The following is a 26,246-nucleotide window of genomic DNA, read 5'->3' on the forward strand; positions in this document are numbered from 1 at the left end:
ACTTGATTAATATGCAGACATGGAAAAGAGGCAGAAGAAAGATGGGAGGACCCTCATTTGGCAAATAGAAATACAGATGAGCTGCTCTGTAGTGAATATTTGTTGCACACTTCCTTAGCTATGCTGTATTTCTTTACATTTATAGTCTCTATGAGTGAAATTTCAAAGTAGAAAACTGAAAAAAACCCGTTGTTGAAATAACATAGTTACAAAAATGTATCCACAAACAATCACGAGGAGTGGGAGGGAGGGAAGGAGCTATACCTAAGAATGACAACAGCCTACATAATTCTCAGTGCTGGTGTAAGACCCTCACTTTTCTTAGCAAAACAGTGGAATTGCACTAATTTTGGACTGGTACAAGATTTTGGGTAAAAAAGAAATAAAAAACCATACTCTGTTTTTCAAACATAGTTCCCTCCTCAAACAAAGAAAATGGCAGACGAACATAAATACTGAGAAAGAGATGCAACAGAACTTTGAATTCCACATCTGTTTGGTGCTGTTCAGTGAAAGGTATTTTACTTTTAAGGGAGAGACCTCTCCAGCCATAACTTTCTCCTTCACCAATAGGCTGAGAAAAATCTGATGACCATCTATAGAGATAATTGTGTAAGAGGTAATAGCAAATAGACCCTTTGAAATGCTAAACTTGTTCATCTATGGTGAAGATCCCCCAGCTGTCATCTTGGCATTTCCAGAGAAAATATTTTAATAAATCTCACCTTCCAATTGCTAAATATAAAACTCAATACTATGCATCAGTTTGGTTATTTTTAAATATACTGCATCCATTCAGTGAAAAAAAACCAGCAAAAAAGGCCATTACAAAAGATGCACTTTCTTCACTGTAACTCATTATACCAAAGAATATCTATCACAAAGTTTCCACAGCTTCCCTTTAGCTTATCTTCTACTGCTTTTCCTGAATATGTGGTCCTACATATTTTCCTACATCTCAATTCATGCTTTGTTTAGTTAAAAAACACTGCTTAAATTTTTCATCCAGCAACTTAGGTTATCTTTCAGTGAACATCAGTGTTTTATACAGAGCTGTTACTGACCATAGCCTTACTGTCATTTATTTTAAACCTTGTTAGAAATCACCTTCTGTTACTAAAAACTGCATTTAGATAAATTTGTGACTGTTTCAGCACTGCAATTTCTTAGACTATTTATACCAATGTTCTGTTGTTCCATTAACACAAGACTTGACAGAGATACATTAAGGCTAATTTGATTTCCAGAACCAATTGGATATTGTCCTATTCTTACAGCTCTTATGCAGAGTTCATCTACAAAACGAACTGAAGCTGTACCTTATTCAGGTTGAACCATGTAAAGTAGCAGAGTTTAAACAATAGCAAAACTGCCACTGAAAAATACACTGAGAATATTTCATTTCCATTCTTCCAACTCAGTTCAGTTATTTTTAACTGAAATTATGAAACTTAAAATATAGTAAAACCTACAACATAAAATAATTAATGAAGTAAAAAGGAAACTTTTTAACAGGAAGTCTTAGACCAAAGAACTGTTCCAGGAAAAGGTTGAAAATACATACATAAATCTTTTATATATATGTAATTGACCACTTATTATTCCAGGGGGAAGGGACATGCACCAAACTCCTCATAGATTATTATTATTAACTGATACTATTTTTTTACAGTCCTTAATAATTGTAAATAGAAGTTATTCGACCTATCAGTCAAATTCTGGTATCAGTGAAAATTTTTTACAATTTCACATATTCTAAACTCTCTTTGTTTTCTTTCATTCTTTCCATTCAAGAATCTAGATATCAAAGGGCAGGAATAACAAAAAAAGTACCCAACTTATTGTGTATTAAATAATCTGGTTTCTTTAGAGAGACTAAAAAGACATCCAGAATGTAATTTACATAGAATCATCCAGTCTGACATACTAAGACACTGCCCTACTTTAAAGAATTTAGACATACTTATGCCTGTTCCGCCAACATTTCACAATAATTGCAATTTTCTCATAAATAGAGTCATCTTTAAAATACTAGTAAAAGCAGAATTTTAATTCTAGTTTCATCTTTGAAAATGAAGAGTCTTCAACACATAATTATATAGATGTTTCATAAACAAGATTCACACAAAAATAGCAGTCAGCAGATTAATACAAATAAATTTTGCATAATACTTTATACGTTAAGTATAGTTCAAGATTTTAGAAAGAAGGAAGCAAAAATCTGTTTGCATTACGTGTTCTTTTCCTCAGCCATAGATCCAATTCAGTAAGGAGTTCACATTAGACAAAGCAGGAATTATTCTGAAAGGGTAAGGATGACTCATTTTCAATTATAATACAGAAACACTGCATTGAAGCAAGTTCCACTCAAAAAGCAACAACAACAAAAAAACCAGTGGTCTCCTCAAACAAGCTGGACAACATCTGAAACTTCAGTGGAAAGAGAATTGTCTATAGGCTCAGAAATTGTCAAAAGTCAAACTGTCAGAGGATTGTTGAATTAGCCCTTCCTGCATGAATGTATGCATTCTCATTTAAATTGCATCATCCACAAGGCAGGGACCATTCCTTTGTCCACTGTACAGGATGCCAAACACCATGATAACCCACATGGCAAACAACAAGTGGACCAAGTCACTGTCAGAGGCAAAGCTTAGAAAGACAAAGACAGGACTCGTGCAGCTTGCTCGCATTATTCAAAGACAAAGAACAGGACAACCAATTGTATGAGCACCTGGATAACAACACCAAAAGAGAAATACAGCACCTGTAAATCATCTAGCAGAGGAGTATACAGAAAGGAGCATATTCATATTGTATGTTGAGAAAGAAACATACATGTGCTCCATTTCAAAACAAACTTTTTACCTTTGAGTTGTTAAGAAACATTTGCAACTACTACAAATGTTGTCTTTTATGCAGGTCTTATAGAATACTGGCAGAAACAAAAAGCAACTCAGTGATTTAGAAGAGTACTGCATTATTTTAAAACAAAGAAAAGAACATATTGTACACCTTTTCCCATAATTAGTCACATCAGAAATTATTTCTTCTAATTCTAGCTCAGTGCACAGAATTGAAATTCCAATTGAAAAGCACTCTGCCTAAGAGCAGACATAGAGAAAACTAGATGAAAAAACCCACAAGAAGCAACCCACTTAACATTAAGAAATGTCCATTTCATAAAAAAAAGTCACACTGTAAGAATTTTTAACAAATTGCTACAGATGGAATGATGGGATTGAAAAATTAGAAGTAGTTGAATAATATCATTATCTGAGTTATCAATCTTCAACATTTAAGGCTTTGTGAATGAAGACAGATTTTTAACTGAAAAATACGCTCAAATAAATTTCTGACAATGCACTAGCACTGTATTTTCTACAGGTTTTTTCTACAGCTTTTGGGATATATATGTCAGGCTGTTCCCACATAGTGCATACAATTGCTTTTGATTATTCTGAAAAAAATAGGAATTCTGGAGTTGGCACCTCTTTAGCTATCTGAAGAAATGGGTTTTAATTAGAAGTTGATAGGAAAGTAGAAATGTCCTAACATTTTGACTGTTGTTTCACATTCTGAGGTAGAAATTTGGAAGCAGGTTCAGAAGCTAAACTGAAGTTGAACAAGGAGTCTAGTACTGCAAAAGGAGATGTTGTTCAGAAAGAGAGAACAAGATTGCGAGCTTTGGCTTTTCAGAGTCAGTATGTCACAAAAATTTGTGAGGCAATTCCACTTTTCATAAGTCTAGTACAGTGAGGCCCAAAATAAAGCTTTTTCATCCACTCAGTGAAAAGATAAAACAATGCATCTATTAAACAGCTGAGGCTGCCTATTCCACAAAAGAGGTTTCAGATGCTGACACTACTCAAGAAAGCTTTTGAAATGTACAAAGCCATTTTTAGCCAGAACAAGAATATCTTTTACATATTTCCATTGTAACTGCATTTCACAGTAAAAATGCTGCTCAGGCAGGAGCACTGATCAAGCCTGCCACGCTCACGCCAGTGATGTCAGACCTAAGCGCTCACTTGGATTCCATGGTATGACCTTTCAGACCCAAACACTGGGCCTAGCTCCAGAGATCACCAAACCCCTCCAAACAGCAAACCACTTACAACATCAATGCTACTTCTACCAGAAATACTCGCTCCAATGGGTACCGCTTTTAAAAGAATCTCATTTTTTGAAGCAGAAAGGAAGGGCCTCCCTAAAGCAAAGACACACTCAGTACATCGGTCAATGAATGAGACAGTCAGAGACCTTGCATGGATTTTAGTCATGGCTACACAACAGCTTGAAAACTCACTATTTGACTCCAAAAATCTTCTGCTTTGACACACTACCATCAGTAAGACTTCTATTATCCAATGGGAGCCGGAATTTCAAAAGGGTTTTAGAGGTATAAAATGAAAGAACTAAATGATAAGTGATAAAAGGTTAAACTGTCATTCTCCTCATGTTCATGAGAAATATGTATGTCATCCAGCAGGTTTCCATATACTTACTCACAGCAGACCTTGGTGGCTTAAAATAACTAGATTTTTGCATTTAAACCATATGTAAAAAACATATATATTACAGATAACCTTTCAAATGTCCATCAACTGTATAAAACTTTTGGTACCAAGGAATATATGGATATGATAATTATACTCAGTGCCTAGAAAACTACAATATTTTGCTTCTTATACTATTTTAGCTAATTTCCTGTTGTACATAGAAATTTGAGAGAAAACTGCAGTGATTAAAATAAGATTTGAGAAACTTTGCTAAACACATATTTTGGTTATATATCTCCTCATATTTCACCCCCAATATTAAAGATATGTCCATTTTCTTCTTGAGTTTTCCTGTGGTAACACTTATGATGATACTTGAGTTTGTCTACCAAAGGACTTCAATTTCTGTTAGAGTCTTTCTATTAGAAAGGGTCACACCAAGCTAACACCAGTCTTTCCAACACATTGCAACACTTGGGCTAAGAGGGAATCAGAAAGTGGATAAATACAGTTTTAGAAGTTGAAGTTAATTCATTTCTAGAGGAAAAAAAAGTGCTTGAGTCCACTTCACATCTAAAGCAAAGGAGAATTTGAATAACCTCTCTCATTGCAAAAGTTCACAGCAATGAAAAACACCCAAAACCACTGTCTATGACAGCAGAGAAACACTGCCTGAGACAACTCAAAACATGCTAATGTTCTAGCTAAGAGGTCTTAACTGTTCACTAAGAAGTACAGAAGCACATGCTAAGGAAAAAAGAGAAACAAAGCTAGGATTTCTCTCATGTTTTCAAGAAAGTAAAACAGGAAGTAGGTTTCCTGTCATGTCATTTGGCAGTAGAGTGGCTCTGATACCACAGTTCTGAACTATTTTTAGTCTTAATGAAGGAAGTGGTTGATTAAAATAAAATAAGCTTCAAAAAAAAGGAAACATGAACGTGAGACATTGTTTCTTATGGAAACCAGTTTAGTTTGACCGTGATTCTTTATCAACTGGCAGGAATTGTGAGGTAGTACAAACTGATAGTATCACTGGCCAGTTTTAGAACTTCAAGCTGACTGAGGATCTGCAGTTTCAAATGTCACCACGTGATTTCTCTGGGACTTCTGCATCACTGTAGAGCTCTAAACTGTCCCTTCACATCACTGCACATCAAGACCTTTTTTTAAAATTTATGTTTTGAGAACAGAGGTTTCACTTTTTTCTATCCTTCCTCTCAGAAACAAAAGAGCAGGAGTTCCATATAGAAATCTATGGTGGCCATAACTTGATTCATACAGTCTTACTACATATAAACAATTTTGTTCTTAATTTTACACTGCAAATTTGGAAAGCAAACTTAATAATATTAACAATATACACTAAATATTTTGGCAGTCACCAAATAACTTGGTAACTTGTGTCCTCATGACATTTCCAAGCACATGCAATTGGACCTGGACCACCTGGCACTGAACAATTCAGCTTGGGCAAACAAGTGCCTCTCTGAGACAGCCACCCTCCAGGCTGGCTGGTTCCACAGCTTTGTACAGTAACAGCTCTTTTTCTGATGAATAGAATCTTTTTACATAATTCCAGATATAAACAGAAGAACAGTAGCTGGAGTGAGGGGGTTGTTAGCAGAATATTGTTCTTCATTTTTCATCAGTCCACTCAAATTTGGCACAACCTGATAGCAATAAAATGTCACTGCCATCTGTTCAGTGATCATTTGATATCCATCTAGAAACAAATTGCTATTAAGCTAAAAAACTTGTTCTCAATGAGACTAAAGAGGGCTATAATTGAAAATAATTTTGTTAAAGATTTATATCAACTTTATGGACTCCTTCTGCTTCCCCCTCAAATTTAAAAAAAAAACAAACCAAAAAAACCACAACAACAACAACAACAACAAAAAAACAAAACACAGCAAAAAACCCAACAAACAACAAAATACAAAAATAACCAAACCCACCCCAAACAATAAGATTGCATTATCATTGCTCTACAGATTTGCTTCAGTTTACTAAGTTATAGCACATGTCTGAGAACTTTCTGGAGTTGTCCAGCTGAGAAAATTTGCTATATATTTTTGCTAATATATGCTATATTTTCTAATGCTAATATATATATAATGCTAATATATATATAAAATTTGCTAATATATGCTATATTTTCATTTTAAACAGGAAAAAAAAAAACCTGTCTTCATAAATACAGTGTGGAAACACATCTTTCAAATATTCTGAGTCAGAGAGGTAAGATCTCAATTTTTCAAGATTGGAAAGAAGACACCTTGTTGTATATATGTATTTTCCAGACAAAGTCATCATCCTGACTGGGTTTAAGGAATGCAGATTCAGAGTTGTATTCTTTTATGTTACAGATACATTAGAGAAAATGTCTATAAGCCTTTCTTGATTCTTAGCTGCAAGCTACCATAAGCATGCTGATATCTTCTAAATTTACTGCTTTTTGATAAAGAGATAAAAGGCAAAAATGTTTGAAAATGAAGTCTTGCTTTAAGGTGACTTACTGACATGTTCAATTATCAATAATTTATCTTTAAACAGATCTCCAAGCACACTAAGAAATAGCACTATTTGGAACAATGAAAAACATAACTGTGGTCCACTTTTGGGAAGCATGGGGAATGTTAGTTTTAAATTCATATTCATCTGGAATGGTTTGCTTTTATAGGGCCAATTTTGTTTTAACTTTTGCTTTTAAAATTCTGATTACATAACACCCCATCCAATAAATCAGACACTGAATTTTATATTTGATTTATCAAGTTCTGCTCCTTATGTAAATGAAAACGTTCAAATAGGAGGGTATAATTAACTGATCCAAAGTGTTCACACACAGGCATAGTAATGCAGTGTAGGCATTGTAAAAAATCTGCCTCTGAATTTCATTATTGGCTTTGATTTAGCACAAAGTTTCAGGTCAGCCAACAAACTGTATATCATTTATACAGACCACACATTTCTGGAGCTGTGTTTTTACTTGCTGTCAGTGCATATCTCCCTCATTTTGAAGCATATTTGCATTATAGAAACTACAGATCTATTTCAAAATCCAAATTTAGAAAGGAACAATCACATTTGCCATGTTTCTGACTGTTAGAAAGCTCATATTAAATTACAAAAGAAACTACACATTTGACATATAAACCACCTGAATGGCATTCTCTCTCCTTCCCCATACACACTCAACTATTTACCAGTAAAATCCATAGATTCTTTTTCCCCAAAATACAGATCATTATCAAATAAATATTATTTTTTTTATAACCTAAATAAACTTTATAGCTGACTGAATATTTATCAACAAATTATGAATTGCTTACAAAGGGTCTCTCAGCTATTCGTGTCAACATTATGTATGGTCCTTTACAAAAAATATCCTTACCTAGGGCAATTTGTAACATGACTGATTTTAAATATTATTCCAGAATCTACCCAGCTAGTTTTTCTAAACTCAATAAATGTACATTAAGAAAAAAAAAAGAGCCAAGTCTTAGGCAAAAAAACCCAATGCTAATGTCTCATGAATGGCTATTTCAGCACTATTACAGCACTATTAACCAGGGGCTGTCCCTATTTCACTGGGAAGGTTTTTTAAACGCATATTTATATTTCAAAACCAAATAGCATGGGTATAGCTTTCTTTCCATTCAAGGATAGTGTACATCTGCATGCCATGTTTGGCACATAACACCAGCAATTCTTTGCCTCTTGTGATGTGGTTCCCATCCATATTTATTCCAGTGGGCTTCTTCCCTTCCTCTTTTCTCTATTTCCATATACCTGGCACCATGCATTAACCAAATCATACCAAATTCATGCAACATTTTCCATCTCAATCCATATGTCCATCATCCTCCATTCAAGGAGCACAAACCAGACAAGTCAATATATGTTAGGCCCATGACACCCTTTGGTCTGGAATGGGAGTGCTCACAGATAACCCTCACTCAGGCACAGCTGGGCAGAATGAAAACAGGCCAATAAGGTAAACTATGATGCTAGAAAAAGTTGGGATGGCAATGGTTGTCATCAACCGTTTATTTAATTTGTAGGCACTCAGAAGCCTGCAGCTTTGCTGATCACCAGTCAAAAGCTCTCACTCCATCTTCTTTCTGTTTTCCACCCAAAACAATTGCTTTCTGCTCACTGACTGCTAAAACCATCCCGAACCCAAACCCTTCACCAAAATAGTCTCTTATCAAGGAGTAATCTGCTTGGTCCTGCCAAGTTCAGACTCCTAAACCATAATGAAAAGAAAAGAAACAACCTATATCATTGTCTTAATCCAAGCCCATTTTTCCCTCTTTTATAAATATCCTTTTCCTTGTCCTTTCCACAGTTCACTAGTCTGACAAAAGTCCAGCTTTTCAACACAGCATTTAAGTTCATCTGAATCTAAAAGCATGTCTTTGCTGTAGCCTTACCTAGAAATACTCACTTTGGGGTCTATTTAATTCTGCCATTTTTCTATTCATTCTCTCTCTGAATGTTTTGTCCTCTTTGATATCACTATTACTCCTCTACTGTCACTTCCTTTATTTCAATATTTTTTCTTCTCCTTAGGTCTTTCTAAAGTTTCATAAATCCTTTCTTTTCTCCCAGGACACATCTTTTTGGTATCCACATCAGTCAGTTGAGACACTGTACAACAGTACTTGTATCAGTTACCTCAATTTCCTTTATCCTTCGTGGGAGACTAGGAAAGCTATGGGATTTCTTTTTAAATGTTCACTATGCTGTATGACTATTTAAATGCTTCTTTTTCTGTGAATAAGAAGGGTCTGTACCTAAACTCAACAGTTAATACCATGTGTTACTCTTAGGTGATAATCCATTCCTCCACCTCTTGTCAAAATGAAGGCAAAACAAATATGTACTTCAATATGTTCCTAAAGTCAGCAAATTATCTAGTTCAAACAATAGTCTAGAGAAGATTCCAATGAACAAAACCCTTCAGAGAATACTCTGTCATCAACACTGTCAATTACAAAGAATAAGTAAACAAAGAAGGTCCTAAAGATCAAAAATTATGGATTTTTAGTATAAATAAACAAACAAAGCCATAAAAAGCAAAACAGAATATATAGTAGCCTTTGTGGTCCTATATAATACTTTTTAAAATTAGAAAATTTTTTTACAATATTTTTCAGCTATTATTTTTAGAGGAAATATAACAGAAATATATAGCCTTTGCTTAAAAAAAAAAACCTGATTATTAAATACCCTCACAAACTCCTTAAAGCTGCTTGAAAGCGTTAAATTAATATCTGAGTTTAAACACAGGTTGCTATTTAAAAACTTCAAAGATACATATCAAAGCCATCAAATAAACAAAGGGAACATATATGAGGGAAAAAGCCCAAACCCACTTGGTATCCAAGATAACAAATACGTGTTCTTCAAAATATTTAATGAATGCCCAAACTCACCTTGAAGCTAAAATGAAAATGCCAGATTATTCTGCCACATCTTTCTGCAAAACTTATTTTCCCTTGGATTACCGGGGCTTCATTTTGTTCCCCATTTATGTCTTCAAGATTCACCCTGTTCTTCAGGGTACCCAAAGAACATCTGGTCTAGCTGTTAAAGACTGAGGCAAAGAAGGCATGGAATACCTCAGCTTTTTCCTCATCCTTTGTCACTATGTTTTCCCCTACTTGCAACAAAGGCTGGAGGAAGAACCTCAGTGTAAGAGTTCTTTTCACATTTGGTTCTCAAACAAGTTGTAAGGAGTATTTGCCAAACCTCTTAATTTTAAATAAATTTTAATAAACCTAGTTTTTCAAGCAGATATCAGCAACATTTGTAACTGAGTTAGAAAAAAACCACATTATTAAACAAACACACAAAAATTGAATTCAATTTGCTGATATACAATTAATTGTTCCTACACACACAATATCTCTACTTTTGAATGAGACAGGATTCAATGCATGATGCAAACTTCTTTGCACATAAAAAAAAGTTGGGTGAAACTACTATAGTAGCATATTGTGCTTAAGCTAAACAAGACAAGCATTATTTCCATTGAACTCTACAGAACCCCAGTGACAGTGTGAAGTAACTGGGGAAAGAGTACACATTAACATAAAAATTCTGAGTCCACTGGAGAAAAGCAGCTTTGTGGAAACTGTAGAACCAAAATACAAATACAGAAAGAATTATCTAATAGTGCTATACAGTATAACACAGCAAACATCCTCCTACCCTGAAATACTCAGAGAAGGATATAAATTTGAGTTTGACTTGTTTTGATTCTGTTAGGGTAGGGGTTTATGTTGGGTCTTTTTGTTTGTGGGTTAGTTGGTTTGCTTTTTTGGGGGAAAGGCTATTTTATTTTTGTTTTAAGAAAGAAGGTTATTTTATTAATTAGAAAAGAGTACAGTCTGTTCAATATACAGCTTGCCTTCCAAGCAATATCCTAAGCTATGCATTCCTGTTTTGTTGCAATATCATTTAGATTCCAGTAAGAAATAAGCTCTCACATCTCTATGTAATACCAGAAAGGAAATTAAATCTTAGTGGATTTACAAAATGGAACTTCAGCAATCAGTGTGCCTGTGAAATACTGAAACTACCAGGCAACTGGCTACTATGAAGTGGAAAGGCATCTAGAGGAAAGTTTGCCTCCTCACCCTCACCAAATACAGAAACACTTGGAAACTAAATTGTTCACATAACAGGAAAATCAAAATCTTCACAGTTGTAGCTATAATCAATATCTAAAAACTAATGACAAGACAAGAGAAGCAGATCCTGAGTCTGGGCAATGGACATGTAGGAGGCACTTTACTGGAAATGTTTGCTTCCAGAGAAGGAAGGAATACTACTTGACAGACCACATATGTGGTCAACCAAATGATTTTTTTAAAACATGAATCAGTATCAAAACCAGATGTCTTCTGATTCAATTAATAAGCATATTTCATAACAATTGAATAAAAAAAGTACCACATTACAGAATAAAGCAAGTATGAATGATATACTACAAAGACTCATCCACAGAACACATGCAGACTCTTCTGTCCTGCTTTTGTAGACATTTTTTATAAAGTGATGCAAACTAAAAGTACTTAAAAAACCCAAAAACTCAACCCCAATCCATCATACAGACAGCCTTCAAAGAGGGTATGGGATACCACTAGAGCCTTTTTCCAGAGCCTCTGTCTTTCCAGTGCTATGAAACAAGGTAATTTGACAACATTCTGTAATTTAAACATAAATAGAGAAACATCTGTTTACACTGGGCTTAGCTCTGCTTCTGCTACATAGAGAAGATGAGTGAAAAAGCATTTTAGTAAAATCTTCACTGAGAAGTGTACCCAACATACCTGGGCAGTTTCTGGGCTGAACACTTCAAGGAAATACACCATGTCAAAAGGACAAGGTGGTAACAACTGAATTTAAGAAACGAGGATTGCTGTCTGCATGCAAATCAGCATGGTTATCAAGGGTTGAAAAGAGACAGGAAGTATATTCTAGTCCAAGCTGGCACTTAGAAGTCAATAAGAGTAACTAAAAAAACTAAATCTGTTAGAAAACCTAATCTGTATGTTAACATTTGAGGTGCAGAGCTGGAAGAAGGTGGGGAAAACCTTTTGTCCCCCTAATCACCATCACTCATCCATTGATCTTATGGCCAGCACTGAGGGGTTAGTATGAGAAACTGTTTTTTCTTACAAAAGAAAGCTAAACAAATAAATAAATAACCCAACCTAGTTTAGTTAAGATTTTTTCACTCAGCACTACAGTAAAAGATGGAAGAGAAAAAATGCTAAAATAATTTCAAATCAACCAGAGGAGTAAAGCATTAATACTACATCATCCACTTCACCTTGATATTCACAAAGAAAAGAGATGAGAGACCAGGAAACCCAAAGCTTCCAACAATGAAATAATTGCTTTAGTACACAGTTCTAGAAGCGATGCACACAACCTCATAGTACAATGGAGAACTCTGTTTGAGTTTCCTGTGTGAATTTAATAACAAAAAAATACAAGGGCAACAGAAATACAAACATGGAGGTTGAAGGCAAGAGCAATCCTAATTAAATACACTTGTCAACTACAACATAAGTTCAGTACGCAGTTTGTCAATTTTTATATTTTCACAATTACTTCTTTACAGAGACACTCTGCTAACACACACACACAAAATCACTTAAAAATATCCTTCATTTTAAGCTTCTAGCTACACAAAATGTCAGTCCCAACAACTCCTTCTAGTGGTTAATAATTCTATGATAGAGCAAATTTCCTTCCTACTTCATCCAGTAATACCATATTACATCAACTTGAAATCTATCATGGTTACAAACACTAACCCATTTGAGAAAAACAAAGTATTTCAATTGTTTATTTCTAGTTCAGGAACAGTGTTTCTAAGTCAAACTATATGAAATGCAAAGTAGGAGAGAACCTAAGTTTACATTACTAAAAGTACTGTAAATACTGGCTGCCCTGGAGACAAAGTTAGTTGAAAAAAATTCAGCTGCCATATAATCCACACTCTTCCTCCTGCTCAGACAAAGCCACCAACTGCCAAATGTTATCTAATAATTACCATATGTAAAGCAAAAGGGCTGGACTATGCCCTCAGTTTATCTGTCCTTAGAAAATAGTTTTGAATTAAACCTGCAGCCCACTCCAACCTTCAAAGTTCTAAAAAGGTTTGCCAAAGAGAACAAAATAGACAAAAAAGAACCCAAATAAATCTATTTGCAGGTGTATTCTAAATTCCAAAAACGCACAGAAAGAAATTTCTAAACATTCTGCTCTTAAAAAAAAATTTAAAATCCTACTTTAAGGAAAGATGAAAATAGAGCCAAAAATCAAAGTCACATTCTTTGTATCTGGTTTCTAAATGTGATACAGCAATAACATCAATCCCTAAGTAGGAGAAGTTAAGTAAATATCTGTGAATGGTGATTTGGAGCCAACTGAAAAATAAAGAAAGGCAAAGTAGAAATAGTCTATCTAATCTGTCACTCACCCAAACATAATTAACTGTTATCATCATTAACAATAACAAAGATCACTTTTCTGTAATCTCCAAGAGACAAATGACAAAAGGAAGAATGTCACATACAGAAATATCTCAACTTCTCTTTTCTTCTAAGAAGTTAGAATATAGGCTTAACAAACAGTACATGAAATGGAAATATGTGTTCCCATCCCTCTTAGAAATAACCCCTTCAAAAAATGTTTACAAATTTAGTTTCTATTTTTGAGAAAATTTTGCTGCAGTGGACTTTGGTCTTCAGCATTTGATGGCATGTTGCCCTGCCCTTCCTGAAGCTGGCCAAAGCAGTTAATGGAACTGGTCTTAAGTATGACCAAAAAAACTTAAGAAATTTCAGGAATAATGTTTTTCTTTTTTGTTTATTTTTAAAGTATTATTTCTTTCCATCCATTTCACTTTCTCCTATTTGCAGTAAGATAAAAGAGAAACTGTATACAAGCAGACACTGGATGAAGTGGAGGACCTGGGAAAAGTTTGTATTCCTCCTTCCCTCTCCTCACAGGCTGCCATGCAAGACAAAGTACACACTCCATTCACAGGGAAGAATTTGACAAGGCAGCAAATCAGGTTACTAGGCTAAATGGCTAAAATGAGATGGCAAAACAAAAGAAAAAATTGCAAAAAGAAAAAAAGCCTAACAGCTAAGAACTACGAAGTATTTGAATGATATTCACAGCAAATGAATAGCTTTTTAGAGGACCATAAAAGATAATTAAGAGTACTTGTGGGGTTTCTATTTTTGAAACTAGATGCTTCCTTGCCTCTTGCCCCCTCCTCCCCCCTCAACTTTGCAAACAGACAGGGCTCAGAGTGTGCTGGTTAATAACCAGACCAGGTCAGCCTGCAAGAGATTATTTTAAGCTGTCTGCATTTTTTTAGATAGGAGTGGATGTGACAGGCTACCCAAGAGAAGATCAAATATAACAAGAGGTCATCTGTATCATATTATCAATATTTTAAGACTAAAATTTACTGAAAACAAAAGCTTAGGCCTTGCATAGACAGGGTAAAAAATATTACAGCACAGCCAGTTTCCATAATTCAAAGCTCTCATAGATTTCTTAGACAATCAATTTTGACCCTGAAAAATCTTCTAAAACCTCATTAAATCTTCTCCCCTCTTAATTAACTGAGCCTGAAAAATATTCTGATGTCTATTGCCCTGCTACCTAAGCTCACTAAGCAAGGAATGAACGACCTGAGCATTTTCCCTACAACTCGATTAAGAAAGAGCTGCAGGTGACCTTGACTTCATCTTTTAATTAATGGAATTTATCAATGCATTCCAGCATTTTTCTGCTTGAAAAATATACATCAGCTTCTTCCCTTCACCCGCGTTCCCAGAATCACACAGAGTCTCTTTGAGGTAGACTACTGGAGATTTTCTACCCCAACCCCCTGCTCAGACTGGGTCAGATAGATTAGCTAGAAACCATTAGATAGAAACCATGTCCAGCCAGGTTTTAAATATCTTCAAGGATGGAGACACCACCTCCCCTGTAAAACAGTTCCAGAGCCCAACCACCCTCATAGTAGAAGCCTTTTCTTATGTTCAGATGGAATTTCACATATTTCAAATTACACTCTGGCCTCTTAACCTGTCACTGGGCACCACTGAAAAGAGCGTGGTTCCATCCTCCTTTCACTCTCCTCCAAGAATTTATACACTGATGAGTTCCCTCTGATTCTCTAGGCCAAACACTTTCAGCTCACTCAGCATCTCACTGTATGAAAAACGCTCCAGTCCCTTAACCTTCTCTGTGGCCTGCACTGGATGCTCTCCAATATATCCTTATCTCTCTTGTACCAGGAAACCCAGAACTGCACACAGTATTCCAGGTGTGGCCTCACCAGTGCTGCCACAAGGACACTTTGCTGGCTTGTGTCCTGCTTGCTGTCCTCCCAGACCTCTAGGTCCTTTTCTGCAGTGCTGTTTGCAGGTGGCTGACCTCCAGTATGTGCTGGCTCTTGGGGTCATTTCTCCCCAGCTGCAGGAATTGGCATTGTCCTTTTTTGAATTAGGAATGTTCTTCTCTGCGCACTCTTCATCTTGCTGAGGGCCCTCTGGATGGCAGCCCAGCAACCTGGGATATCAAACACTCCTCCTGGTTTTGTATCATCAGGAAATTTGCAGAGGGTGTGCTCAGTCCCAGCAACAGGGTCACTGAACAAAGACATTAAACAGTGTTGAACCCAGTATCAGTCCCCAGGGTACACTACTGGCCTCCCACTGGAGCTAGTGCTGCTGATCAAAACCCTCTAAATCTGGCAGTTCAGCCAGCTTTCAGTCTATTTCACTGTCCATCTATCAAGGCCATCTCCCCTCATCCACCAACCCAGTCATTTCATCATACAAGGGTATCAGGTGGGTTAAGTAGGATTTTCCATGCTTCAATTCATGCTCACTACTCCCAGCTATTCATGCATCTGGAAATACCTTCCAAGATGACTTGTCCTATCACCTTCACAGGCACAAGCAAGGCTTATTTGTACTTCCCCAGACTCTCTGTAGACTTTTCTCCAGTCCTCAGTAACCTCTCCAAATTACATGACCTTTTGAAGAAATCAAGTGCCCTCACACTGATATCGGTCATCTCCATAGGTGCATTCTATCAAGTCCCATGGACTTCTTTATGCTCAGTTTGTTTAAATATCCCTTAATTTAATAACTCTCCACTGAGGTTAAGTCCTCCTTGCTCCACACTATCTGGGATTTCAGAAGGCCAGCCTTTACCAGGGAAGACGCAAGTGGAAACTGTGTTGAACACTTCAGTCTTTTCTGTCTGTTGTAGATCCCCTACCCCACTACCAGTGGGCTCACATCTTCCCTAGCATCTTTCCACTCCTTATGTACTTGCAACAGGTTTTTCATTGCCCTTCACATCCTTCACCAACTTTAATTCCAGAATGGTTTTGGGTCTCCCGGAACCGTTTTCAAATTTTTGAATTTTTTCATTTCTTGTTTTCCCATGTTGTTCTATGTTCTATTTCTCCAATTTTCTCTGAGGAGTCTCTCCTTCACATATGCATAACTCTTTTTTCCAACTTTATCACTTATCCTGCACAGTTCTAGTAGTAACCAAAAACAAGCTGTCCTGGGTTGACTATATGATGCTTTTATCCCCAGTCGCCTTGTTCTGTTAATGCTGAATAATAAGTTTTGCACCTTTAAGCCTTGTTCCAGAGAGTGAAGGGGGGAGAGAAGAAGCAGCAGTTTTTTTCAGACACTGCACTCCTCCTACACATTCCTGCTCCTGACTCTGTTGTCTGCGGATGGACAGACAGCGGGACAGAGCTCTCCTTTGCTTTTAGTTAGTTTAGCTAGCTGAGGCAAAGAAGTTCCCTGGACTGTGGGGTTTTTTTTTCCTTTTTTCCCTTTTCTTTGGACCTCTTGAAACCTGCTCTGGACTGAACACCCAGGGGAGCACCAGCAGCTCCACTTGCGGCCCACTGGGCCAGGCCTGGCCTGTGGCATTTCCAGCACCGCAGGGACTGATCAGAGACTGAGTGAGCTCAGCTGCAACCTGGGGAGGGGACTTTCTCAGTTTGTCATCTCTTTTGGAGTGGCAAGGGGTTTTATTTTTTAATATTGGTTAGGTTTTATTATTTAATAAACAGTTTTTTTCCACCTTTCTCCAAGGAGGTAGTTTCTCCCGGACTGGTTGTGGAGAGGGGCTGATGGAATCTGCTTTCCTACCGGAGCCCCTCTGGGGATTCTCTCCCAGGTTTGCTCTGAACCAGGACACAAGCTCATAGGACATGTTTTTGACCCATTCTGCAGTTTATCTTCAAAAGTATTTGCATTAATTCTTAATTATTTCGAATATTTTATTAGAAGCCTTTTTCTGCATGAGCCAGAAACAAAGGATTTCAATTAAGATAATTTTCTGTTAGGCTTTCACTTTGTATAAAACAATAATACCACAGCATTTTACTGAAATAAATTAGATTACATTATTTAAGGAATCAGGATGGTTTGCATCCTTTCCTCACTCCCTCCCAACAACTTCCTTTCAACTCTTTTTATTTGTTTATTAAGGCTTTTTTTTGTTTTTTTTACATCTGTTTAGTTAGCACTAGTGGTACATCAGCCTCTTCCTCAAAGAAAAAATAAATACTACTTTTGCTGAGGCCTAGGGAAAGAAAGTTTAACACTAGCTTCTCCCATTTTTTTTAAATTAGCCATCTCTTCCCCTTCAAAGATTCATCCCTCTTCAGTCAGTTCTGGTGCTAACTATCCTAACCAACCTGCCAACAGTCCTTCTTTTTTCCCCCCTATTCTCTCTCCAAAACAGCGAACCCAGAATGCATGTTAGTAAGCTCTGCCATTTTATTACCTTGCATGTTATTTTACCTTGACTTCTATTTTGGAGGACCACACTAATGCTTTTTCTTACTGTTATCTCTGTATTATTTAGAGGGATATAGCATTTGAAGAGGTGAGAGAGTCCTACTTCTTTCCAAGCTCCAGTAAGCTAAATGGGAAGATCCAAACAAACTAATAAATCTTTCCAGAACCACAAACTTAGTGTAGCACAGGGCACAGAGACATAACATAGCATAGATATTTTTTTGGCTCACTGCCTTTAGGAACCAAAATAGCCCTCTCCCTGAACTGATCAGTCCTGCCAGATTTGTGGCAGGCAGAAGGGAACCAGACTGGAAAGACCAACTCTGCAGATTGGTATTATTTTACCAACACAAACAAACAACCCATAGAATTACTAGTATTTTGTAGTATGTGACCCAATAACTTTTAAGCAAAACATTGGTTCACTTACCCTACAACCTTTCCACTCAGGTGGCAGAGCTATTAAGACTAAGGGCCATTCCAAAACTGAAGCACACACACCTTATAAGATAAAGCAGCTTGATATTTTATTTATACCTAAGAATATTTTAATTCTTCTTACAGAGGAAATAAAGAACAACAATTTGGAGATTGAAAAGGTGTATTTGAGACATCAAACACCATACAGAATTACTGAATATATTATATTGCTATTGACAAAAATGGTACGTGCCTATCAGCATTCCTAGCTAGTTATTTTTCACTTACTGGTTAGACCTAAAATTCCATCATCAGTCCCTCATCCCATCTGGAGTATTGTGTTCTGTACTCCCCCAGTACAAGAATGACACAGAAGTATAGGGACAAATCCAGAGAAGTGTCACTAAAATGACTGAGGGATTGAAGCATCTTTCACGCGAGGAACGGCTGAGGGGGCTGGGGCTGCTCATCCTGAAGAAGGGAAAGCTCAGAGAGGATCTCCCCAGTGCCTAACTGGGGGCATGAAAGGCAGCCAGACTCTGCTCATGGGTGTTCAGTGCCAGGATAAAGGGAAATAAGACAGGAAAGACATGAAACTCCACCTAAACATAGGAAAATGCCCTTTGACTGTGAAAGTCAGACAACAGAAGAGGTTGCCCAGACAGGTTGTGGAGTTTCCACACTTGAAGATATTTAAAATCCAGCAGGCCTTGACCTGTAAGCAGGGATGGTTGACTATGTGATCTCAAGAGGTGCCTCTACATTTCAGCAATTCTCTGATTTTTCTAATATAGTTTAGCCTCTGAAAACAATTTCCTTTGCACCAAATGCACACCATGTTTTCTGTGAAAAAGTTATATCATGCCATACATATATTATCAGGCCAAATTTACTGCTACGCATTTTTTGTTTGCATTAGTTTCTGAATAAATGGTATGTTTATGCCCAAACTACATTGTCCTATCTATGCCCATATCACAACTACCAACATACACAAACTGTCAATAGATGATGTTTTCATTAACTCACATAAACATGTAAGCCTTTAGATGCCAGTTCATTCCCAGATCACAAAAATACTTCCAAAATACCAAACTATAAGTTTGGATTGGTTGCCTCATGTACATGTGTCCCTATGAAATAACTATCAAAATTATTACAGAAATAGTGCCTCAGTAGCTAGTAGAGTTCAGTCTATCAGTAACTGGAGGCAAAGAGGAGTGGGTTTAGTTTTAAATTTATTTATTATTATGAAAAGGAAACATGCTACTGGATGCAAAACTAAGACTAAATGCTGCATTTAGGCTTACTGATTCTATATCTACGTCATATATTTGGACACATCCTCCCAATGAAAACATCACCCACAAAGCTGATGATGACGTAGGCAAATGTAATAAGTTTATCACTTGAATCTGACATGTGTATATTCTACATGGATGCACACCCTTGAATTTTATTATCTGTTCCTCTGCCTTAAAAGTACCTCTACAGTGTAACGTAGGCAGCTGCACAGTTGCAACAGCTGAACAACCTCATGTGAGCTATTCAAATTCCTTTTAAAATTATTGAAATTTTAAGCACTTTTCAAACATTTAGTTTTGTGTAACCAATTTTAGAATGCCTCTTAAAGAGAAACTTCAAGCATGTTTTACTTTTTAGTGTTACCATTCTTCAATAAACGGTTAACTATTTAACTTGGGAAATAAAACCACTATCAGTTTTCTACAGCTAAAATAATTTCCCATCTTCTTATGCCTGTACTTATGATAAGAAAGAGCGAATAAATTTTTATGGTCGACAAAATTACATATTTCAAAGTCCGGATTATCAAACCTGCTAATCAGTACCACTGCTACCATATGCTACCATAATTGCAAAATACATCAAAAGAACTATTTTGGCATAAAGATTTTGTCTGGATTATATGGAACAAAGATAAAAAAAAAAAAAAAAAGGCAACCAAACACAAAAAAACTGATGTGTATTTATTTCAGGGGTGAGCAAACCACAAATTTCTTCTCCTAGCTTAAACAGCAATATTCTTTGTGTTAAATACTTTTCAAATTATGAAAGAAAAGCAATGCACCTTATTAGACATCAGCGACCATCATTCTTTTTGCAGCATTATTATATTATACCTACTACTACCCTAAACCACAAAAAGAGGACCAAATATACAAATTATATTTTTCAGGCTCTTCCAAATTTCTTTAAACATCTACGATGCATTGGTCAACTTCACAGCCAAAAGATAAAGCAATTGCAATACAAAAGTGGTTAGCACACAATTCTAGACTAGAAATACTAGTGTTCTCTTTCACTACATTAGCATTATTCAGATGAAGATATTATTGACAACACACAATGCAAAATATGCTACAATATTGTCCTCTAAGTCTGACTATTTCCAAAGTCAAACACATTGTTTATATGAAAAGTAGTAGGTAAGATTTTCAGAGATATGTTCTACTCTGCCATTAATAAAGCAGAGCTTCATCAGGCTCAGTAACACAGGAGTCTTGTGATATTATTGTGTATAACAGAACTGACCATTTATTGAAAAAATAGAGTCTCAGATGAGAAGAGGGAAAAAAACTATTAACCTGATGTGAGCAAAGGGAGCCACTTAAAATCTGATAAACAACAACACAGATATTGAGCATCCACCTAGTTTAACTGCTGCAGTGCACGGAGGGCTGAGGGGCTCAGGTGGCTGAACACAAAGTTCAATCTTTTCTCCTGCATCAAAGCATGTGGCAAACATGGCAAGGAAGATCAATTATTCAGACTCTCCTAAATCTATGATTCTTTGAATAGGTTGACAAAAAACAATTATCTTACTTCATACAAATCTTTGAATGCATAATGAATTTAAGATAAAACTTATTAAAATTCTTGTTTCAGAATTTTTCCTCCTTGAAACAATATGTAGTTGGAAATGAAAGTTAAAAGTTTTACTGGTGTCAGAAATAAGATAGAAACAAAACTAGTACACTGAATGTCTTCAGATGATAGAGTGTGTTCAGCCAACATGAAGTATTTCTAGGCCTGAGCCATATCCTAGAACTAAAACCAATCCAGTTGAGCTAGATCAAGGAGTTTGTAGAGATAGGAATTTGGCTTCTCTGATGCATTACAGAACACAATAATCCTTCTGTATAGTAACAGCTGTATAGTATTGATTGTATCCTACACTTCAATATTAATGAGAGGCAATCTGCCAAGTTACAGATTTCAAAAAAAAGGCTGAACTTTCTCTAGAGACAGGTTTTTTTCAGCCTGAAGACATGGGACACCTTACAGAAGCCTTCCACTAGGCAAAGGGGGTTACAAGAGTGCCAGAGAGGGACGTTATACATGGGCATGCAGTGATAGGACAAGGGGGAATGGCTTCAAACTGAAAGAGGGTGGGTTTAGATTGGATATTAAGAAGAAATCCTGTACTGTGAGGGTGGTGAAACACTGGAACAGGTCATCCTGAGAAGCTGTGAAAGACCAGGTTGAATGGAGGCAGTGGAAAGTGTCCTGCCTATGACAGGGAGGTAGGAATGAAATGATCTTAAAGTCCCTTCCAACCCAAAGCATTCTGTGATTCTTTATTCACTTGTACACCCAGACACATAAATTATTATCTTAGGGGTTTTTAGGGTGCTTTAGGTATCCCAAGGAAATACCATTTGTGAGATGTCAAACATCAAGAAAACAGCACAATTGCATTTTTATTTAAAAGTACTACAAGCATAGTAAAAACATATTTGCCATCAGCTAGAAATTTGGCTTACCTTTGGCTAGAAGGGTTTACAAAGGATGCCAACTTCGGTCACTCTTTTTCTGATATCAACAAAATGGAGATACCTGCAAGTCAAATGAGAAAGATTTGTTGGTTTTGGTTTTGGGTGAACATGTCCCCTTATGATATTAAGGGATAAGTTAAAAAAGAACCTTCAATAAACATTAGTGTAAAATTAAAATCTACTAATTTCTACATGGAAATAAAATATCAAGAACAACTCACTGGCTTTAAAAATCAGCATAGTTTCATATGTATGTGTTGCAACAAAGAATTTAAAGGTGTTATCTGTGCAAGTTCCTGGCAATAACTGGAAAAAAACCGTTGCTAGGACAAAGGGTCATGAGCCAGTAGGTGCTGAACCATCAGACTGTTTTATTATGGCTCTGCTTCAAAGGTTATGATAAAGGGCCCACAGCTATTCCTATAACTGTACTGGAAAATGCAAGTAGCCTAATAATATTTTCAATTACAGGGATGAGGAAAAGTCATGAAGTGCCATAAAATGTTTTGAGAGAAAAGAGTAGTGAGTTGATCCAGAAGGTTTAGAAACATGCTCTGAGATTCTGTGGGACGACTTACAGCCAAGAAATTGTAAGAAATCTAAAACTGCAAAATTTACATTTGATATTTTGATATTTTATTATTAACAATTTTATATTTGCTTCTGAACAAAGGAAAATAAAAGCATATGTAAAATAAAAATATTTTAGCTAGGTCTGTCTGATTGACGTTAGAGAAAAAAATCACAAAACCATCAGCAAGGCGATTTGTCTATTTTATATCAGAGCCAACAAAGTTTCAAAAGGAGTTAGTTTTACCATGATCTCAGACAGTAAAATCTGGCTTGAAAATACACAATGTTATATTCATACTGAAAGAAAGGAAAAAGAACACACACACAGCAGGAACAGATGTTATTTCCTGTACTAAATCACCACCATAGGGACAAAAATAATTCTAATAGGTATTTTACAGAATAGTGCATACAATGGAAAAGAACACAAAGCCTCAAAATCCTACGTCAGCTGCATATCTAGGTATTATAGACACCAGTAACACAAACAAACAAAAAGCCCATACAGATGGAATGCAGGACAGTTTACTGTTATCCTCATTCTAGGTCTAGTCAAAACTATGCAACACCTTAAATCTACTTTCACCAGTATGCTCACACTAGCAAAAACAAAAAACCCAACTCCTGGTGCAGTTACAACCTAAAACTTGAGCAACCACCTTGGCTAGTGCAGTTCTCATAGAAAAGCTAAAAAAATCCCTAAACTCTATCAGTAGTAGTGTTGACCAGCATCATCAGGTAACTAATCTGTTTGCCAACAGAAGACACAATTAAAAACCCCAAGATATTAAACAGAAATTTCTCATTCCTAACCTAAAAATTACACCTGATGAAAACAAATTTCTCAGATAAACCTCAGTCTAGTAAAATCTGAAACTAAAGTCATAGTAAATACTGAAAGTCAAAAGTAAAAACATGAGAAGAAAGCAACTGCAAAATTAAAACAAATGGCTTTTTTTAGAATGGCTTAGGAGTCTGGTCCATTTTCCAACAGAAACTGCTTCCAGTTTTCTTTAAATAAAGTTAGAAGAATATTATAATTATTAGCATTGTCTTTCCCACAAAAATAAAAAAGTAATCCTATATCCAAATCACTGGAAAAAAGCAAGCTTCAAAATGTCTGTCTCAAAGAAAATTTTTAAATTGTCCATTTATTGAAGGAGAAAGTGGAATCAATTGATCCTTAGAGTAAAGTAGGATTTAGAGGATTACGTTGCTCTTTTGTGAGGCAGCCAAATGGGAAAACATCAGGCCATGTCCACATACTAATTTTTTTCTTTAATCCAAAGTTCTTATACAGAACACTGAATCAGGAAAAGAATTTAAGAATTGAGAAGAAAAATGTTATCTATTCCGAAAATAACTTATTATTTCACCAGTATTCAAAAGTTTTCTTTATAACATCTTGCCCCCACATTCATTAAGGTCTACAAATGGAAAATAACCTCAAATTTTCAAGTAATGTAGGTTCCTTTAAACTCACATAAAGTAACAAATTACAAATCAGAAATTATGATGTGCCTATTTTCTTTCATGTACTTCAAAACTTATTTGTAGTATTGGACATCATAAAGCCGCTGCAGAGTAGGTGATTATCACAGATCTGTTTGTCATCTTTTATTGCTCATGGAGTTATAATGTGGGTTGCTTTATTCTCCAGGATGCAATAATGGATTTCATTTGTTGGTTTCTTAATCTTTATCTGAATGTCCACTGGAATTGAAAACCAGTACCTTGTTTCAACAGGAATTGTCACCAAGGAAGTCAAGTTGGCCAAAGAGAAGGCAAAGAAGAGTTCACACTGAAAGATACTGAAATGCAGGCAGAAATAATTTCTGCATAGGAAAGTCAATCCTTGTTAGTAGCCCTGTTTGGCAAAAAGTCAGACATTCCTAACTGTGGTTTGCCATATACTGCACCTAATTTTCAACTGCAAAAAAAGTATTTTTCTGCATGAATATGTAGTATTATTTATGTCCCAATCTTTTAATATTTTCTATTCCTATTGTTTTTCTGTTATAGGAAAAGCAGAAAGACAGAATAATATCAGTACAAGCTCTCTAATTTTCCCTGGGCAAGTTTTCTTTCTCTACCCAAAAAGTTTTGTCTATTTAGAAGAAATTCATTCCAGAAAGAATGGGGAAAGAGGCAGAATCCTCATCGGGAAAGCCTAGTTCCAAGCAGCTTCTTAGTGCTCCAAAACACTGTACAGATGGTCACTACTGAGATAAGCTCCACAGCATGTTCAGTATGTCCAGAATATCAACCTGACACAGTCAATCTACCCAGAGAGTCCAATGTACCCTGGACACACTCAATTTACATTGTTGGAGCTGCATTTTTGGTGGGATATCCAATTTAAAAAATAAATTCCATGAAGGACCACAAAGGCTAGCTAATGCCTTGTCAAGTCACTTGTTCTCAGCTATGGGATATGACGACATTGGTGTCTTCAGCACTCCAAACTTTCAAGAAGAAACTTTACACTTCCCTCTACACCTAGACCAAGTCTCATACATGACTGCAGGAGCCCTTTTGGTAATAAGAGGCTTTATTTGTTCAAGCCCCTGCCTTGAACAAAGAATTAGAAAACTACAGAAAGAAAGCAAACAAGCAGACTGTCAATTCTGGCCCAGAAGAACAGAAATCCAAATACAGGCAGCAAAGGATTCTTTTTCTTCTGTTGGGCACATTCTCCTTTCACCAAGACATGCCAGAAGATACACCACTCTCAGCTGCCTTTTACAAACACAGATGCACATACTGCAGCCTTATTTGCCAACCTAGGCTGAAATACCCAGACATCAGGATTTCTGTGTGAGGAACTGGACCCATCACACAAGGAAAAAACCATCATTTCTTTAACAGCTAATACTGCTATTAAAGCTTTTTGTATTTAAGTATCCCTTTTGAAAAAGTGGAGTTCAGCATCTATTAAGAAAACAAGATTTTTTACTTTCTTCTTTCCCATACTTACAACTGCCTTTTCATGATATTCAAGTACTAAGAATCTTGAACTTAATATATAGAGCAAAAGAAATGACAAAAACTGATACAATACATTTCCATTTTCAAGTATGACTTAAGTACAAGAACTGCAGATAAAAGTGATACAATCAATGACAAGATTTTCCTCTACCTACTCAATTTTATTGGCAAAGCTATTGTCAGTCCTATCATCTTATACACCCAAGATTTCAAGAAAGCTATATTATTCCATAATACTTAGGCAGAGTTTAGAGTTAAATACCTCATCCACAATTCTTACTGGTGATAAAGACTCTTGCTGGTGCTACACAAGATAAATGAAAATCAAATAGCTATTCAGAGAAATTAATTTTATAACACAGGCCAGGCAATCTTTTATAAGACTGCCAGGTTCACACCAGAATTTAGTGAATATATTTCATATGTGAAGCAGAACTTTCAAAATATATACACTCTACGAGTACATTGGAAACCATCACTTCCATGAAAAATCCAATTATGACACTTGTCCAGCAAAGACAACTGTACTTCAAAGAGATCAAAACCAGATGTGCAAAAGTAACTTGAACATCTATCTA

The 26,246-nt window shown here is 36.1% G+C and overlaps 1 protein-coding gene across 9 annotated transcripts in view; it reads right to left on the reverse strand.

Moving 5' to 3' along the window:
* SIPA1L2 (signal induced proliferation associated 1 like 2) overlaps nt 1-26,246 on the reverse strand; it is a 126,648-nt gene that overhangs the window by 78,144 nt on the left and 22,258 nt on the right. For all 9 annotated transcript variants that reach the window (XM_071431876.1, XM_071431906.1, XM_071431895.1 and 6 more), the window contains exon 2: nt 22,096-22,168. The gene's annotated coding sequence lies outside the window, so the exon portion shown is untranslated. The remainder of the gene's footprint in view (nt 1-22,095; nt 22,169-26,246) is intronic.

Source organism: Agelaius tricolor, unplaced genomic scaffold, assembly GCF_023055355.1.
Source record: "Agelaius tricolor isolate 1412-34295 unplaced genomic scaffold, bAgeTri1.0.p SCAF_1, whole genome shotgun sequence".
NCBI lineage: Eukaryota > Metazoa > Chordata > Aves > Passeriformes > Icteridae > Agelaius > Agelaius tricolor.